Source organism: Lepisosteus platostomus, chromosome 9 (genome assembly GCF_059453375.1).
Source record: "Lepisosteus platostomus isolate fLepPlt1 chromosome 9, fLepPlt1.hap1, whole genome shotgun sequence".
In the NCBI taxonomy this organism is placed as follows: domain Eukaryota; kingdom Metazoa; phylum Chordata; class Actinopteri; order Semionotiformes; family Lepisosteidae; genus Lepisosteus; species Lepisosteus platostomus.
Window position 1 is genome coordinate 30,344,469 of NC_142619.1, and position 18,258 is coordinate 30,362,726.

The 18,258-nt window shown below is 37.9% G+C and overlaps 1 protein-coding gene across 3 annotated transcripts in view; it reads left to right on the forward strand.

Moving 5' to 3' along the window:
* Positions 1-3,448: 3,448 nt before the first annotated feature.
* The window catches only part of LOC148654759 (CCR4-NOT transcription complex subunit 4-like), a 51,846-nt gene continuing 37,036 nt past the window's right edge, over positions 3,449-18,258 (forward strand). For all 3 annotated transcript variants that reach the window (XM_088644682.1, XM_088644684.1, XM_088644683.1), the window contains exon 1: positions 3,449-3,683. The gene's annotated coding sequence lies outside the window, so the exon portion shown is untranslated. The remainder of the gene's footprint in view (positions 3,684-18,258) is intronic.

Below are 18,258 nucleotides of genomic sequence, written 5' to 3' on the forward strand. Positions count from 1 at the left end.
TGTGGTGTCACTCTTCAGAAGAGTGTAAGTCCAGTAAGTTCCAGTCTAGGTCTGTATTACAACTGTGCTTTGAAAAGCTACCCAGTGCATACAGTTGGTGAATTTCACCATCTGGAAGGCACAAAAAAGCAGCAACAACTCTATTTCCATGTTGTGGGCGATGTGCTTGAAACTCAATGAGCACCTTTAAACTAGTCAGTGACAGCTACAGCATATGAACAATTAAGAACACTTGGTCAAGCTTAAATTGATCTGCAGCTATGTGTGCAACAGAAACTGGCTTTTGCAAAGCCTGATCCATGTTGGGCATCATCTCAGAGAACAAGAGCTAATATTTTATAAGAATGGTGAACAGGATGACATTTTATATCAGTGACATTTTTCTCCCAATTTCTCCCAAAGGCAGTCTGAATTTCTTCACAAACTGTGAAGCGAAGCAGAAAGGCTCTGACTGAATGTTTTGAAAGTGAGGTGTAAAATCTTGCAGTTTGAAATGCTACTGCTCCTATTCCTTAGCCTAAGGGTTTCTGATTAGGCTTAATGGTGTAAAGTAGAAAATATCTAAACAGTGACTTTTTTAAAGTAACAGAGCTATTGTTTAACCTGCTTCAAGCCAAGCTGAATGATATTGTATTTTTTATTCCACTGATTTGCCAAAGAGCTGGGTAATTTTGGAAAGAGGTTTTGGAGTTCAGTATACATTAAATCAAGGTAGGAAAGTGTGAGACAAAAAAGTGCAGATGACAAAACATGCAAGTACCTATTTTTGAAATAATTGATAACATCACTGAACAGATCAAAGAAGTGTAAAACGAGAACTAAATCCAAAAAGGTTTACAGAATTCCAAACAGTTCCTCCATGATGCAATGAAAACTCAGGAAGCATCATATCCCACCTTTGTGACCGCAGCTGGCTCCGCGAAAAACTGCATGATGTATACAACTCTAGTCTGCAAAGGAAAGAGTTTGACCAGCACAAAACAATGCACAGCTGGTCTTCCAAAATAGCTTCTCTGAAGTTAACTAACAACCTTAATACTCATGATCCCCTACTGTATGATTACAATCAGAAGATTTTTTTCAACTTTGAAGCAAACAAAACTCATCACATGTAATGCTCAGGACTGCGAAAGCTCTTCAGGATCAGCTCTAAGGACAACCGAAAAAGATCTGCACAGCTGCACAGCACAGTTTCTAGAGTTTAATCACTGAGAAGCTCCCTAAAAAAGATAAATGAATGTATTCTCAATTGCAATTGAAGTATAGTAACAGATTCATAATATTTTACTGCATTTTTACATTTCTACTTTTTTTGGTACAGTGAAATACTCAGGGTATGCCAGTTGAAGACACACTTGTAAGAAGTAAGAATAGTATTTGTCAGACACATTACAGTTAGACTCTAATTGGTGTAAAACAATTGTACTTGTTAGACAGGATCAGCAGCAGAAACGTCTGCTGTTCCCCCCTTTCCAAGAGAAGAATGAGCAAGGCGTTGTGCAATTGGATGCCATTGCTAGTGAGAAAAATAAAAGAAAAGGAATCAGCAACGTCAGCATGCACAGGCCAAAAATTACTCAATAACATAGTCACGTAATAGGAGGGTGGGGGGCTGCGGGGAGGCTACTGTATAAAGGTATTCAGAGGTTTAGAGTTGTAAAAGATCATCCAGGAAGAGGATGGAAGGTAATAGGTTAGAAGTGTATTGATATAGATGGTTACCATTCAGCAAGCAGAGGCTGAGCATCACAATATGAAAAACATGACAAGATATACAAGGACAAATACACATTTTGTACTAACTCAACAAACAGTAAGAAAACACTCTAGCGCATAAAAGTTCTAAAAAAAGTTCTTTTTAGAGCGCATCATTTCTATTGTCACCTTTTCAACAACGTTTCAACAAACGTTTTTATCTCTATGAGTCCCAATGGAGATCTAACTGTACCAGGGACGTCAAAAAGAGGATCATGCATACCATTTCTTCTAGGGCTGTTTACAACCCAGACAGGCCCCTCCTCATTCATGAGCCATTATGTCACTCAGAAGGTTGTGATGGGTGACACCACAAGGCATCGTGTAAAGCCTCCGGAGTAGTAAATCTTCTGCTGGCTGTGCCTTCTGGACAGGAATCATCATTAACGTTACCTAACAACAGCATCGGGACTTTGCTTGTGCACAAAGGAAAAAATGAAAAGATAAAGAAGAATAACATCATTCTCAACAGCTAGAAATGAGGAAACGAAGCAGCTGTAAAAAACTACGCAAAAACTAAAATACAGGATCATGTAGCTTAATTCTATGTCTATTACGGAGTTCGACCATTTGTACTGTTATCGGTCTTATCCTTATCTTATACGCCTCCGACTTTGTCATTTTCTGTGTTGTCTTGAGCAAAGAAACTACATGTATGTACTTTACAGTGTTGCTACGACAGGTGTAGTAGCCATACGGCTCAAAGTAGAAACACCGGTGAGAAACACGGCTGGAAAACGGTGATGTGTACCGGTGTCGAATAGTATTCCAATTCGACCAAAATTGTTTCTGTTGTGATAACGATCCTTATTTAATAAATGTACACTAAAGTGATGTTGCTCTTTTCAGAAGATGTCGCTGGGGGTTATGTTGCATTAGACAAGGTGAATCTTTCCCCCTTCTATAGGGGTATGTAAAGGTTCTGATAAACGTCACACTAAAGTTAAATTATACCGTATTTGTGGTTAATATTCATGTGGGGGCGATTGTTTTTGACGGCTTTCCAACACTAAAGGTAGAAAATAAATAACATTTTTGTTTAAAAATTAAGCTTTTCTTTTAAAAATATTTTCTTGTTACACCTTAATGTTTCAAATTAGGATTTTAAATTAAGATTCAATTTCCGATTAAAAATCTTAATTAGGAGTGAAAAATAAACTTAATTTAACATACATCTTCTGAAGATTCAAAATGTGTTAAGCAACCTAATGTCTGAGCTTCTAAATTATTTTAAATTGTTCAAAAACATGTCATAAAAACTTTTAAATTCTAACTCGGATGGAATGGGCTTCGGATAGTTTCTCAGTCGCACAAGAAGTTCCGATATGACTACATTTCCCAATTACATCAGAGAAAGGGCACGTCAGAGAAGTAGAAAAATCACCCCTCCCCCATGTGTAACAATTTTCTCTGTTGAGCTAGAGCATCTTGGGATTTGTAGTACTTAAAATGAGCAAATTATGTATTTGTGCTATTGAGGTGTGTTTCAAGTTGAATGTTCTTAAAATTATGGTTTTGTTTATATGATGCTTTATTGATACGACACTATACAGAAATAATAAACCTTAAGATTTAATCAAATTTCCTTCAATGTGTTTTTACCTAAAACTACATTAACCACATGCCCCGAGAGACCAGCAGGCGCGCACACTCACTACGATGTGAATGTTCAACCCCCCCCCCCCCCCTCCTCCCTAGTCCAATGTAAGATGGTGGCTAGAAGGTGCTGCTGCAACACACAGAGAGGCTGAAAGAAAAGGCAAGGCATTTGCTCAACAAATCAAATTCAAACTGAACAAAAAAAACGCAGAAAGAATTCAAGGTGCCTGCTAACACAATTCTGGGCAGTTCAGAAAGATAATCAATCCCCGCCCCATTTGATCTGAATATACCTTTGGAGGAGTCTCAGAGAGCCATAGAGAGACAGGGTGAGTATCCCACAAACTATCACCATAAACTAGAATTCTGGAATAGGCTAGTGGAAGATATGTATATGTTTCTATAAAAATCCATCTTTCAGTAGATTCCCACCCTTTCTCTTTGGCTCCTAGTTATGGGAAGGAAGCAGCGTCAATGTCTGTGTGGAAGTGTCTTCTGTGTTGGGATCCGATTGGAGGGAGAGTCCGCAGGCTTTGCCGGGGCTGTACAGGCCGCACTGCTGCGAGTGCAAAACGCCTCTTGTGTTTTTCACTTTAGATATTTTGCTACACCCTTGCTTTAAAAGAGGCACTGTGCCGAAACGCATCATAATCGGATTGTACATGAAATGAAATATCCATGCCATGTGATTTTTTCAGATTTCGCGTTCTGTGCAAGCGCAGGATGCACTTGACCGGCTTTTTGATATTGCGAGCGCAAAACATCACAATTTGGGGTGTGTAATGATTGAGATCAGACACTCACAGGGCTTGCGTGGAGTAAAAGAAAAGGCAACATATCCCTTGGTTAAGAGGCTAATTGTAAATAAAAGGGATATGTTTATTTAAGCTAAATCTCCCAGTTTCTACCACTGGTAATACGCCAATGCTTTCGTAATGTGTCGTAGCTACAAAATATTATCAGGAGTGAAATTGTCCTGTGGTCTAACACTTCTAGAAGAGTTGACCGGCAAACTGTGCCATAATGGTTACGCTGTGCTATAATATATTCCAGCAGATTTAATTTTAATTACGAACTCAGGGGAATGCGTTGTTTTCTAGAAGGAAGTCGCCGAAGTGTTCAATTCCATTAAATCTAAGTTTAACATTTCCTCTTCCTTATTTAAAGGTACATTACGTTATAAATTGAGGACCAGTCGTGAGATGTATCGTGTTGGTCTGTTTGTTGCGTTGTTAATCATGGACAGTTTTAAGTCAGTTGCCTTTTTTCTAAATAAATGTTCAAACCTATAAATGTTAGGATAACATTATGCATGGATTTCCAGTAGTACTTTAAAAAGATTAGCATAGCTAGTAACATTGTATTGTGAAAACAGGGATTTGCGTTATAAATGCTTGGGAAGGAGTTTTAAAATGCAGTGAAAACTGCACAATGATAGGTATATTTTGTTTTTCTGGGATGCTAGGATATATATATATATGCATATGCTCTTCGGGTCAAGTTGGAAGTAAAATGATTTACAAAAAGATCAGGAATGATGATTGTGTTCCTCCCTATTATTATATTTCCCTGAATAGATAAACTGCAGGTCTTCAATCCGTGTGGTTTTCTTTTCAGGGTTGTTCAGTATTGTTGGGAATGGCTGTCTTTAATGTGGAAGTGCCAGAAAAGCTATATCCCGCTGGAGGGGTTGTCTTTTCAATGGAGGGTGTCTCAAGTGAAGCAGATTTTTAGTTGTGTGTATGATGTGTACAGAAAATTGACTGTAAACAAGTGATAAAGAGTTCACACGTTGCCAGTGGTGTGTGTCACCTCCACAATTAAAGACAAATGACAGCATCTTATCGATATGTCCCAAGGTGGTTGAGTAGAAGCAGGTGATGCCAGAAAGCTATGAATCAGGAAGTCATCAGCATGTTTAAGGTCAGCCTGAGGAAACATGTATGTATCCAGGATAGATGCAAAACGAAATGTCTTAAGGCAGCTGGTTATTGAAGTTACAAAAATATGAAATAATTTGCCTACAAAGCCTTAGTGCTCCCAGGTTAGGGCACAGAGAGTAAAGCCAGGACAGTGCATATGCCCTCCATGCCTGGTACATCTATTACACCTCATGTGTCTGCAAATGAGTGATAAAGGCTAAGTGCTTCTGTAGTTTCTCACAGTGGTAACATGAACATTTCTTGTTTTAGGCAATTAAAATGGCCCATAATATTGGTATGTGATATTTGTGGTGGCCACTTTTTCCCCCCATTATCCTGAAAAACTTTCTGCATGCGATGTCTTGTGTGTTGTTATCACAAAGCTCACTGCATAATATATTCAAAAGTCAGAAGAACAGGTTAGTTTCTCTTCAGTCTTGTCTTGGAATTGATAAATAGATATCTTTAAACAGCTAACCATCTCTTCAAAAACATGGACGTTGGCGAATGGCATCGTTATGTTTTCCTCTGTGCTGTTTGGTAGGTTAGGATACAAAGGTACGAGACGTTGGATGTTAGAATTTGTATGACTGGTCGTTGTGTTCATGATGTTTTCATCGTGTTCTCTGTGTTTCTCGTGTAGTTTCAAAATGTCTTTAATTTTGTTTGCTGATGTCTATTGTCCAAAACCATGAAAACGGAATGCATATATATTTTTGGTAACTGTTATGATCTACCTGCAAACGATAAATCAGTAAGGACCAAGGTAATGTACAACTAAAGCATATTTAAAAGACTGTTAAGTAACTGCAAAAGTTGTCTGTTTTCTTTTGTGTATTTTGGAGTCAGGAGTCTCTGAACCACTTCAGTGTTAAAAGGCTCAGCTTTTAGGCCTGAGTAATGTGAGATGTTGCGGTAAAGTTTACCAAAACCACAGAAATTAAAATTCGCTGGTTTTTAGACATTTAAGCAACGTTTAAGAATCTCAACACCATTTCAATGCATCTCTTTCAGTTTTTGAGAAATTGTATCTACTTTAATTACACTTTATAAGCTATCTTGCTTCTAGGAAATATGGAGAGTGCCAACCTTAGCTAATAGCTGTTGCTTTTCTGCTTTTAAAAGTATCTACATAATTAAAATGTTTTTTTTTGGTTACTGGAAAATGTCCTAATTTGAAAGTTTTCCAGTCATTTTTTACCCATTTATTATAAAGTGCCTACTACCATCACAGCATTCTAAGCGTGTCTTCAAAACTGGCTTTCAAACTGAAATCACCAATTCAGTGACACTAACCAGCTTCACATACATTCAATTATTCACTTAATCTGCAAAGTATTAAAGAGATTTAACCTAAAAATGTTGTAACAGTTTCTGAGTATTATGCTAAGATTAGTTTTTGTGCTCAAAACACTCTGCTGACAAGTGTTCCATTTTGGAGTTGCAATTAAAATTAATCTTTACAAATGCTGTATTTTGCTCTTCTTTTTACAGTCAGTTAAATTTCCAAAAGTACCTCACAGCATTGTAAAAAGTAGTTACACAATTGTTACATTGAGTTTTGCCTTCCTAATATTCTCTGTAAGATCTCCCATATTTCATCACATGCAATTAAGAGAGTTATCTACACATGTAGAAACCGATTCCTTCCTGTTAGCTTAATATATTAAGGTATTTATCTATATTTATGAAATTCTTTCTACAGTTATTCATGTAACATGACTGTACAGAAGCTGTATTTGTGGACAAATAGTGTTATCACCTGAGAAGTCAAATGGAAGCAGTTGCTTATTTTTTATACAGATTTCATCATAGAATGTTACCAATAAATTCCATAGTTGCAAAATAAATGCCTCATTTGGTTTGCTTCCTTGTGACCATTTTGGCTTTTAATTTTTCTTTCCATGTCAGCACAAGAGTATAAGCAACAAAGATATTTACTTTGCTGGTCAGCACAACTCTTCAGTGTGACCTCCTAACTTAAAAATGTGTAGTATTGACAATTACCAGGTACATTTCCTTGTCACAAAATATTACTGAACACTTTTAATTCCCGAGGATACCAAAGCACTTTACATTAAGGAGGGCACCTACTTCATCCACCACCTGTGTGACAGCCATATAGAGAACTGAGAAATTACTGTACCTTTTGAAATATGGGGGATGTCGAGGGAAGCCAGAATGTGTTTGGCTGCATCAAACTGTTCACAGTATTTTAAGAGGTCAGTTAATGAAGTGGTATCTTATCCCAGGTGATAAACAGATTTTCAAAGCATAGTGGTTAAATATTTGCTCTAGTGACTGAAAATGGAATGGATATTTTACAAGTCAGCTTTAATATAAAACCATACCAATTGCCTGGTAGTGGTTGTTCGTGCATGAAATAATGTTATTGTCTTAACATGTTAAGTATCAACAAGTTTCAAGATATTGACCACCATGAAAGTATAAAAGATGCATGCTTTCATGATAGTGTTTCTAAGCAAGTTGGTCATATGCTCACCTTTTAAGGAACTGCGCTAGTATCTACAAGAATGTGAAAATTTACACATGAGAGATCTGCTGGGACCCCTTCTTGTTTACTTGCTGGTAGTTCATTGATTCTAGATTCTCAGTGTGCAGTTTCTTTCCTTAGTCCACTAAATAGTTTGTTTCAAGCAAATACAACTCTAAATAAAAGGAGCTAGGGGGTTGTTGTGTAAACATTAAATATAACAGTGTCTTCTGCTGCTACACAAGTATTTCACTTGGGGCCAGTGCTCCTGTTTTCTTTTTCTTATGAAGTAGTGGTTCAGATTGACAGTGTCTGACTTTCTAGATTGTGAATGCGTTAATCGAATTCCCCAGCTCTTGTCTTTGTTCCGAGCTAAAAGAGATTTAGTCCTTTTTGCTTATCTATGTAGGACATAGCTTTCAGTGCTGGAATTATTCTGGTTGCTCTTCTTTGAAGTTTTTTCCAGAGCAGTGACATCCTTTTTGTAGGATGGGGACCAAACTGAGAGACAGTATTCTTAATGGGGTCATGCCAGAGCATTAAACTGTTGTAGTTTGAATTCACCGTTCTTTGCTTATTTCAGAACATTTTCTATGCCTTTTTTTGCTTACCTTCTGGTTGTTGTCTTTTACTCTTCTTTAATTCCCGGGCTTCACAGAGTAACTGTGCAAAAAGGTTCAGAATTCGAAATATACTTAGTATTCTTAACAATATCCCTTCAGATATTTTACATTGTATTCCTTCATAGGCAGTACATACAGTGTAAGCATATATTATTGTACTTTTGTGACACTGTTCTCTCATCAATACCCTTTTTTCAGAGTATTTTGAGAACATGATTTAAAACAAAACTTTTTTCAAGGAATGTCTTTTCGAGGTAGATTGGGAATACTACCGAATACACATTTGTGATAAATTGATTTCAAATGTAAATGATATAGCCAAGGAGCCCTTTTGAAGACCATAATGAGGTAAAAGGTCCAGGTGACACTGCAGGCAAATATCTGTCCGCTTTTTTCTCCATGTGAATGTAAGAGGTGCTTTGACAAAAAAATTTAATGAGCCGCCTTCAAACAAAATACAATGCAACCTGCAGTTAAGTCTCTCTCTCTGCACCCCGGATACCACAAAATAAATGGGAGCATATATCCCTATACATAAAAATTCACCCTAAGCAGGAAAGACGTTTCTAATTAAGAACTAAAGGATGCACTTTGAAGATTCAAAGTAGGATAATACAGCATAGGCTGTCCAATGCTGACTGGCCATTTTGAGATGGAAGTGTTAACCTTGTTTTTTTTTTAATTATTGGAACATTTTTCACTAATAAACATTTGAAAGCTGTATTTCCTGTAATATTGCGAAAATTAAGGAGCATTTTGAAGCATTAAGAAATCTGCTTGTACCGCACTGATCAGCTGCAACTAAGATTCTCGTAAGATTAAATTGCTTTCATTCTACTTTCCCTGAATGTCAGGGTTTGAAATCACATGTCACAAGATGCAAAGTCTTTACACCTTTCCTTCACAGTACACAAGGGGCTCTTGGATGCTTTGTTTCATTCCAGTTCAATTAAACAGAAAAGCAAAATCCTTGAAATGCATTATGTGCAAAAAGCTCTATCGTTGTGCCAGTTTTTAAATTAACCATGGCAGGTTTCCGTTAATCAAAAGGATAACGCTGTGGCAATTTGGAAAACATTGAACAACTCAAGGTAAATGAAGTCCCAAGTGACAGCGTGATTGCTTTTAGCGCTTAGTTTTTATTAGTGTGAGAGTGAAACATCAAATTTAGTGTTCTTGAAAAAGCAGCCTTGAAATGGTGACTGTAGGGTACCATGGAGTTGGCCAAAGCAACATTTAATTGTGACCACCTGCAAGTTTTCATTCTTTCCTATCAATATGTTCATTTTTTAATCTTGTGAAATGTAAAATTCCAATGTATTTCAAGTCTTTGTGGAAAAATCCAACACTTCAACTGTTTTTAACTTGGATATAACATTATTGTTGAGTTTAATTCAGCTGCTGGATAATTAATACTGGTTTAGTATTGAATCACATTGGATATTTGGCTAAAATTCCAGTACCTCTGGTTAATGCTATTAACATTCAATAGGATTTTTCTTACACAAAGCAAAGCAGGGGAATGCATGAGACATGCTATAATTGCTATGTAAAGAGTTAGCCATTAACATGACTTGAGTTTTTTTCATATTCTTTTAGTTTTAGGTCTGCTTGAATGCAGCTTTCTTGCTTCTGTGGAAACAGATTTTGGCTTGATATTTAAGCCGAATCATAGCCTTGTTTTTTTTCCTAGCTGTAAGTGACCTTTAAGTCCTCAGATTTGATTGAACCTTTATTTAGTAAATCATTACTGATTTTGCAGCGGCAGCATGGTAGTGCAGTGGTTAGCATTGTTGCCTCTGGAGCCCCGTTGTTCAATTCCTGGGGTGCTGTCTGTGTGGAGCTTGTATGTTCCCCCCATGTTGGCTATGCTTGCCTCCAGGTGCTCCGGTTTCCTCCCACAGTTCAAAGACATACTGGCAGGTTGATTGGGTGATCGGGTGGGAGTGTGTCCCTTTGCCCTGTGACAGACTGGCGAGTCCTATCCATGGTGTACCCAGCCTTGTGTACATGACTTGCTGGGTCCACTACGACCCAGAATTAGATGAAAAGGCTGGATGGTTTACTAACAGTGTTTCTTTGTTTTTGCTTCTTGCCTGGGCTGAGCCTTGATGTCTTGGAAAGTAAGCAGTGTTTCCACATGGTGATTGCTTACACTGAGTTATAAGCTTGCAATAAATGCAGCTACATAACTAATCGTTCCGGTTACTTTCTTAACGGTTTAGAGGTGCCACCATTAAAAAGAAAGGCTTTTCTGGGTTTTTTTAACCAAAGATGTTTACATCATTTTAAACTACAAGTTTCTTCAAGTGGATGATGGTATTAGTATGGTAAATAATACTATGTATAGTATTAGTAAGTACTATAGTAATACTAATTACTAAGGAACAAGTAATGGGTTTATTCCATGCTGAAAAAAAGAAGAAAGAAAACACAACGGTTCAGCCGTTCAAGAAGCTCCACAGCCGAAACGTTGTGTTTTCTTTCTTCTTTTTTTCAGCATGGAATAAACCCATTACTTGTTCCTTTGTAGCCTACGCATGCTGACGCAGCTACCCACCTTAATTATTAATTAGTAATACTTAGTAATACTAAGTATAGTATTAATAGTAAATAAATAAAAATAGTATAGTATTTTATAAAAAGTCAAAGTGCAAGGGTTAAGTCTCAGTCCCGGTCTCCTCAGTTTTACAGTAAGTTGTAAAAAAAAAAACCCAGATACTAGCAGGGTGTTTAGGTTTGGAAAATGTGATGAGACAAGGACTACTAGTAGAGCAGAATCTTGCGCTGCTCTCTCAGCATTTGGTCTGGCTGTTTGACGCTGACATTTTAAGGAGCCGTAACACTCCGCTGGCACTGCTGTTGGAAGCGTGTCGCATTGTTTGTTTGTTAAGAAACGTGCTGTCCTGCTGTGCCAGGGCCGTGCCGTGCCAGCTTCTTCAGATACTCGAGAGACTGGCACAGTAATGCCTCGTGCAGTGTTGCATGCAAGGCTGTCGCCTCTCAAGGAATGAAACGCTGCTTGATTCCCAGCTCTCTCCCAGCCCCCCGGGAGGATTATGGAATTAAAGTGCTGATAAAAACTCGAGAAGAAAAGATTTTGCCAAAGCAGCTGAACGCTGCTGTTCGGAAAATAGAGGTATTTTAAGGAACCTCATTCAGCAGCAGTATGCAGAAAAACCCCTTTGTAGCGCTGTGAAAAAATTAGAACGTGGAGGTGATACCAGTTGTCAACAGTAGGTGTTGTGTAGCCTTTCTGGATTTTCTTTTCTTTTCTGTAAAACAAAACTGGAGATTTCAAAATAAATATCTTAATATGTGCATCTTGATATTTCTGAGGCAGTACGCTCACACTGACTACGGAGACTTACCACGTGTTGCCGTTTGTGATCCACATGGCTATACAGTTTTCATGGAGACATTGTACCATCTCTGCAGTGAGAATATTGGCCCAGAATGCAGCAATGGGGTGAATTCCAATGTAGTTCTGCAATTGTAACTGAATATTTTTGGGTGGGTTTGGAATTGGAGTTAATCCTGTTTAGTTCAGCTGGAATTCGGCTAAAATTGACTCCGATTCCACATGCACAGTACGGAAATAAATTTTGAAAGCATGGCAGAAGTCATTCAAATCCAAAAGAAGACTTGTGTGTTTGGACTTTGGAATGATCTCTTTTGCTTTCAAATGTTCAAGCTGTCCACAACGTTTACTCCATGATGACGTGGTTGCTGTTGATGCACGAAGGAAAGCCTTTCTACTTTTGTGATTCACTCTGGCATACCTTTCATAAACGTGGATGGAACTGGGAGATTTCTCCATGTTGCGTTCTCTCAGGAATTGGTTGTGTTAATGAAATAGGCTTCCATTCCCTAATGTACAGAGAGAATGGTTTTGATATTCCTTTAGTCACAGGCCTGCAGTCGGTCTACCAGTAAGGTCTTTAAGGATTTTACTTATTGTTTCCTGACATCTAAATCAAAGTGAATTTATGGTAAAGAAACAAATGAGTTAATTATTGTTAGTTGAATTTGTAATGTCTAAATGTGAGATAAATGGGGAAAAAAACAGTTTTAGAGACTGATTTGTTTGCTCGTGAAGTGTGTGAACAGGAATTAATGCTAGCAGAACCTGCTCACTGTGTGGCATTTTACATAAGTAGGCTAAAATGTGGTTAACTCAGCTGATCCTTGAAAAACAGGGGCTTTGAAATGTTGAGAATTGCCTTTTTATTATTGTTCAAATGTTGTTGATCAAAGTAATTCTTTTATATGAATTAGAGATGTAAGCTGGTTACAACTTATAGAAATCCTTCAGAACGTCTGTAACATCTGGATGTTGGGAATAAATAAAACAGGCCTAATTTTTATACTGATGAAACAAGTGAGCTTCATACATAAAATGTTGCATCATAGTGTGTAGAGCAACTGTTGAGATAATGAAGTGATTTATAGGCACATTTATGTTGGTGCCACTGTGTCCACCAACATCTTGAAGTAAAAAGTCTCTTCAAAGCAGGATCACAGATCTCACTCTCCACTCATTTTTCTTTTAACTAGTAGGCTGCCAGCTGTATCATGCTTTTTGGGTTTTGAATAAAAGGCAAACTTGTTGAGAATGCCAAGCAAATAGTATGGTCAGTTTTCCATTTTCTGAAAATGTGAGAATCAGAATTTGTTTATAGGAAGGAAGCACAAAATACAAAAAATAGTCAGGAATTGGCCATCCATCATTCAGCAGGTATGCAGCTGTGCCGTCCAACACTTGAGGTTTTGATAGAGACCCTTCTTATTCTCTGGACAGAAGCAGATTCCATCCAGTCCAGTTAGACACCGTTAATAAGATCAATATTCACGTATAATAGTGATATCTTTCTGACTGGCAGTCTGCTCTCTTTAGCATATCCTTTAACAAAATGTGTTTAGATTACACAAAGCAAATCGTGTTCACCTTCACATTGTGCAGTCCATTGTGTGGCATTCTCTAATGGGTTTCTCAGTGAGTTTAGTTAAAGCTAGGTTATTGTGTGTACAGTGTCTTCATAGTAAAGACTCTTTTGTATACATGTTCTGAAGGTGATTTAACACCATGCACAAAATAAAGCAGACACATGTAAAGTGGCAACTTGCCCTGTATTATGCAAGGCTTAATGCAAAGTTGTAACACTTAACTTTATAACATTATTATAAATTATTATTATTACACTTATCATAAATGTAGTGAAAAGACCTGGCAAAAAGCTGCTGTTGGGCTTTCATGATTTAAAAGAGTATTCACTATTGCATGAGAGAGGTACTGTCACAAGCTGCCTTGCAATTTCAGGATGGTGTGAGGCTTCCAAGACTTTAAAGCCTTAGAATGTGGGCCACGCCAGACAAGATTTTTCTTGATCTCCTCTGTTCTGTTGTTGTGGAACCTTTTGTAGCTGCAGTCTGCCTGACTGCCAACACGGTGCCTATTAAAACAAACTCCACCACAGCATGAATGAACGCAGGTATTCACTGTACCTACAACAACCACAAGTATCACTACCAGAGATGCTGTAACTCATTAATAGCTTTAGTAGTATTTAAGCACATGAAGTCATCTGCTCCACATTTGCAGTTTTGTCCCTGATACTATTGGAATACTATTACACAACTCTTTCCATTAAGGTAAGTTTCAGGTATTTGGGAATTTCTACCGATTTGAAGGACCTGTTTCATTTGAACCTTGCTCCCAAAGTGGGGTTGTTTACAGAAGATCTGCACAGATGAATATGGTTTAAATAAACGTACTCCCAAAACTGAACTATTATTCATGATCCCTGAATCTACTGGAAAACAGAAAAGGTAGACTAAAATTGAGAAAGACAGGTGGGGTTACATTCAGCACCATATTTTCTCAATTGCTTATTTTTTCAGTTAAACTACCTTTTGAGATGGGTCCACCCAGAACAGTGGAAGAGCCAGCTTGGATAGACTGAGACTTCAGGATATACCATTCTTACCTCACTCAAGTCTTTATAAGGGAGAGGGGATTCAAGTCGTAGCTGTGTGAGAACCAATGTCAATTACTTTAAAAGCTTGGTGGAAAGCAATTATAATCATCATCAAAGACGTATCACCATGCTTGAAATCTATGTAGCATAACCCTGACTTTACAATGAGCGGGAAACCCCTTGTGTTGAAAACATGGTCACAGAAGGTTATTTCCCATTTGAGACACATTTTTGATAGAGGGAGTCAACTCTCATCCCTCAGTTTAATACTCAATTCCAAGTAGTTCATACTTCCTGTGCATTCAGTTAAGAGATGTTTTAAACTTAAATATCAGTAGTTTGCCTCTCAGTTCCCCTCTGCTTTAATGGTGGAACTCTTGGAAATCAAAACCGTTAAAAATAATACATCCGAAATGTAACAATTCATTTTCCAGTTCAGATGGGATTTATGTTCCCAAAGACATGTGGAACAAGAATTACTGTTTGCCTCAACACGTGCTGTTTCATGCAACAATCAAATACAATTAATAAAATGCCAAACTTAGGTTATAGCATATTGGAAAGGACTTATTTACCAAAGAGCTGTCAGAAACTGACATTTACAACCAGTGTACAGAAAATGTTACAGTACTTAAGGTTATATTGAGACATTTTGCTGCTGTCCATAAAGTCCAAATCCAGCACTGTCTGAGAGATGCTGGGCTATTTTCCCCTCCATTTCCTATTGGTGACCTCTCATCCTTAATCCCACATGTTAAAAAAAGCATGTTTTTGCTGTTACTCCTCACAAAAGCAAAATACTGTTAAACTGGAAGAACAGGAAAACTAAGCAGCACCACATAATCAAGTGATTTAGCTGACTGACACAACATGCTGGAAAAATTAACAGCTTGAAATACCTTTCTACGCATGGAGGGTGTTGATGTTCTGCTGCCTGCACTATAAATATGGATTTGATGTTATGGGTAATGAAATATTTCAGTCTGGATGCAATGAAACTGTGTTCCTTTTATCATTTGTTTAAAATTACAAATCTATTTTTAAATCTAATCTGCAACACAAAGGTTACAGGCAAGCGGATTCGGCCTTAGTTTGTACTTTCTTCATCTGGTACAAAATCTGCTAATTTAAAGACAAGACATTGTTTTACAGTTACAAGTCTGCTGCTGCCTTCAAGCATTCACACACAGCAACATGTATTCTTGAATTAGTTTTAGGTATGTGTTGCTTGTGTGTTCTGAGTATATGTGTTATTCCTTGTTCTATTATACAATGCTTGTGTTCTGTAACTTTTAAGTCTGGTTGTTGGTTTTAGCACTGGGTACACAGCAGTAGCTTTCAAAGTTTGTCAATATGTTAAACAGACAATCAGGGCATTGTTTTCAATCTGAAACAGTGAAAAGGCAAATAATCTCAGTATTGTTTAGGTAAGAGGTAACGTGTGAATGTTTTCCTTTGGGTACAGATACACCTGGGATCAATCTTCATTGTTTTATTTCTTTCTCATGTCAAACAAATGTCACTTTGAAGTAGGTGAAAAGTAACAGATCTTTTGTTTTTGGTAATGTTAAGAACAGTAACTGCACTTTTGTTGAAACTGAAAGGTTCTTTTATTTAAAGTTTCAGTCGTTCTTATTAAAGATCTTATTTTAATAATTTTAGGCAAGTCTTTTTTATTATTATTATTATTATTGGTGGACACCTCAGTATTGTGCTGAAAAGGCTGTGATCTAATGCACTTTTTTCTGTCTCTGAATGTGGTTTGTGAGGCACCAAATTTCTGAGCAACAAACACGTGTGGGATTAGGAGCAGATGTTGAAATCGGTGTGTTTCTCATAAATAAGGGTGCTTCCACTGTTCAGGATAGTTGTTGGGTCCATTGTGGGAACCTCTATGTGGAGTTTAGCATTTTTGTTATGCAAAGACCACTAGCCATAGAATGATATGTTGGAAACAGAGTGATAGCCCTAATATTGCCAGTCGGATATCCTCTTGATAAATCTATAGTTAGGGAGAATCAGACTGGAAAAGCAGTTTAAGCTCTCTAAGTAAGTGATGCTAGTTTTCTCTTAAATGTAGGAGTGTAGGTACGTCTGTAGTGACAAATATATTTCAGGTAAAAGCAAGAAAATTGTTAATTTCCTTAGAAAGCCATTTCTGAGGCTGTGGGACTCTACCGAGCCATAATCTCCCAATGGAGAACACTGGGAACAGTAGTGAACCTTCCCAAGAGTGGCCGACCTGCCAAAATCACTCAGGAAGTCACAAAGGATCCTAAAAAAACATCCCAAAAACTGCAGGCTTCTCTCGTCTCAGCTAAGGTCAGTGTGCATGAGTCCACAATCAGAAAGAGACTGGGCAAAAATGGGCTTCATGGGAGAGTAGCAAGGCAGAAGCCCCTGCTAACCAAGAAGAACATAAATGCTCGTCTCTCTTTTGCCAAGAAGCTCCTGGATGATCCCCAAGCCTTTTGGGAGAGTGTTCTATGGACAAATGAGTCAAAAGTGGAACGTTTTGGACGACATGGATCCCATTATGCCTAGCGTGAAGCACACACAGCATTCCACAGTAAGAACATCATACCAACAGTCAAACATGGTGGTGGTAGTGTGATGGTGTGGGGATGCTTTGCTCCCTCAGGATCTGGACGACTTGCCAGAATTGAAGGAACCGTGAATGCTGCTCGGTCTCAGAAACTTCTAAAGGATCATTTCTGGTCATCCGTCCGGGAGCTGAAGCGTAGCTGGGTCATGCAGCAAGATAATGATCCGAAACACAAAAGCAAGTCCACATCAGAATGGCTGAAAAGAAGCAAAATTAAGGTTTTGGAGTGGCTTAGTCCAAGCCCAGACCTAAACCCAATAGAGATGCTGTGGCAGGACCTGAAATGAACAGTTCTACTTACCAATGTTTCTGACTTAAAGCAGTTCTGTGAGGAAGGGTGGGCTAAAATTCCTCTACAGCAACGTTGAAAGACTGATATTAAGTTATAGGAAGGATTCGGTTGCAGTCATTGCAGCTAAATGTGGCGCAACCAGTTAAGTAACTGGGCAATTACTTTATGTGGGATATGGGTGTTGGATAACTGTTTATTAAAAAATGAAATACACATAATAAAAGTGTTTTGTTCACTCAGAATCCCTTTATCTTCTATTAGATTTTGTCTAAAGATCTGAAAACATCCAGTGTAACAAATATGAAATAATAGAGGAAATCAGGAATACTTTTTCACGGCACTGTGTCTGAGAAATGTTTTCCAAAATGATTTTTTTGGAGACCAATGAACTGCACTGTTTAAATTACTTTTTGTTGTGCCTGCAAGTATCTTAAGTGAGTGATTTCTAAGAGCTATTAATATTGTGAAGAGTTATCACACAGAACAGCAGTTTGATTTGGATTTCTGTTGATCAGATGCATTGTATGGTGATTCATAAAGCTGGGCAGCGCGGCCTGGTTTACTAAGGATGAGACAGTCATGGTAACTGTTTTGCATGTAGTCTAAGACAACAGATCTTTCCCCTGACAGAGAGTGAAGGAGGGCTCCTCCTGTCACCAGGCAGGGTATTTATAGCAAGGGTTCCTCCAGCAGTGACTTTTCCAGATGGTTTACCTTGAGTCAGCAGCATTGCACTTGTCATCCTAAGGATGGGTTACATCACAGTGTAGTTTAGATGCAGCACTTCATTTCCAGTTAAAGGATTCTTGTTATAAAGCATCTTTTAATCTTTATGGGATCTTTAAAACGGGCATTATGTCATTATCATGCATCACTTGCATGATGTGCAATTTTGAATTCTTTAGCGTCTGTTCCTCAAACAGGTTCAAACAGCCCTACCCTCTGATTAATATTTTGTCTGTTTTTTTTTTCAAATTACCTTTGAGCTTT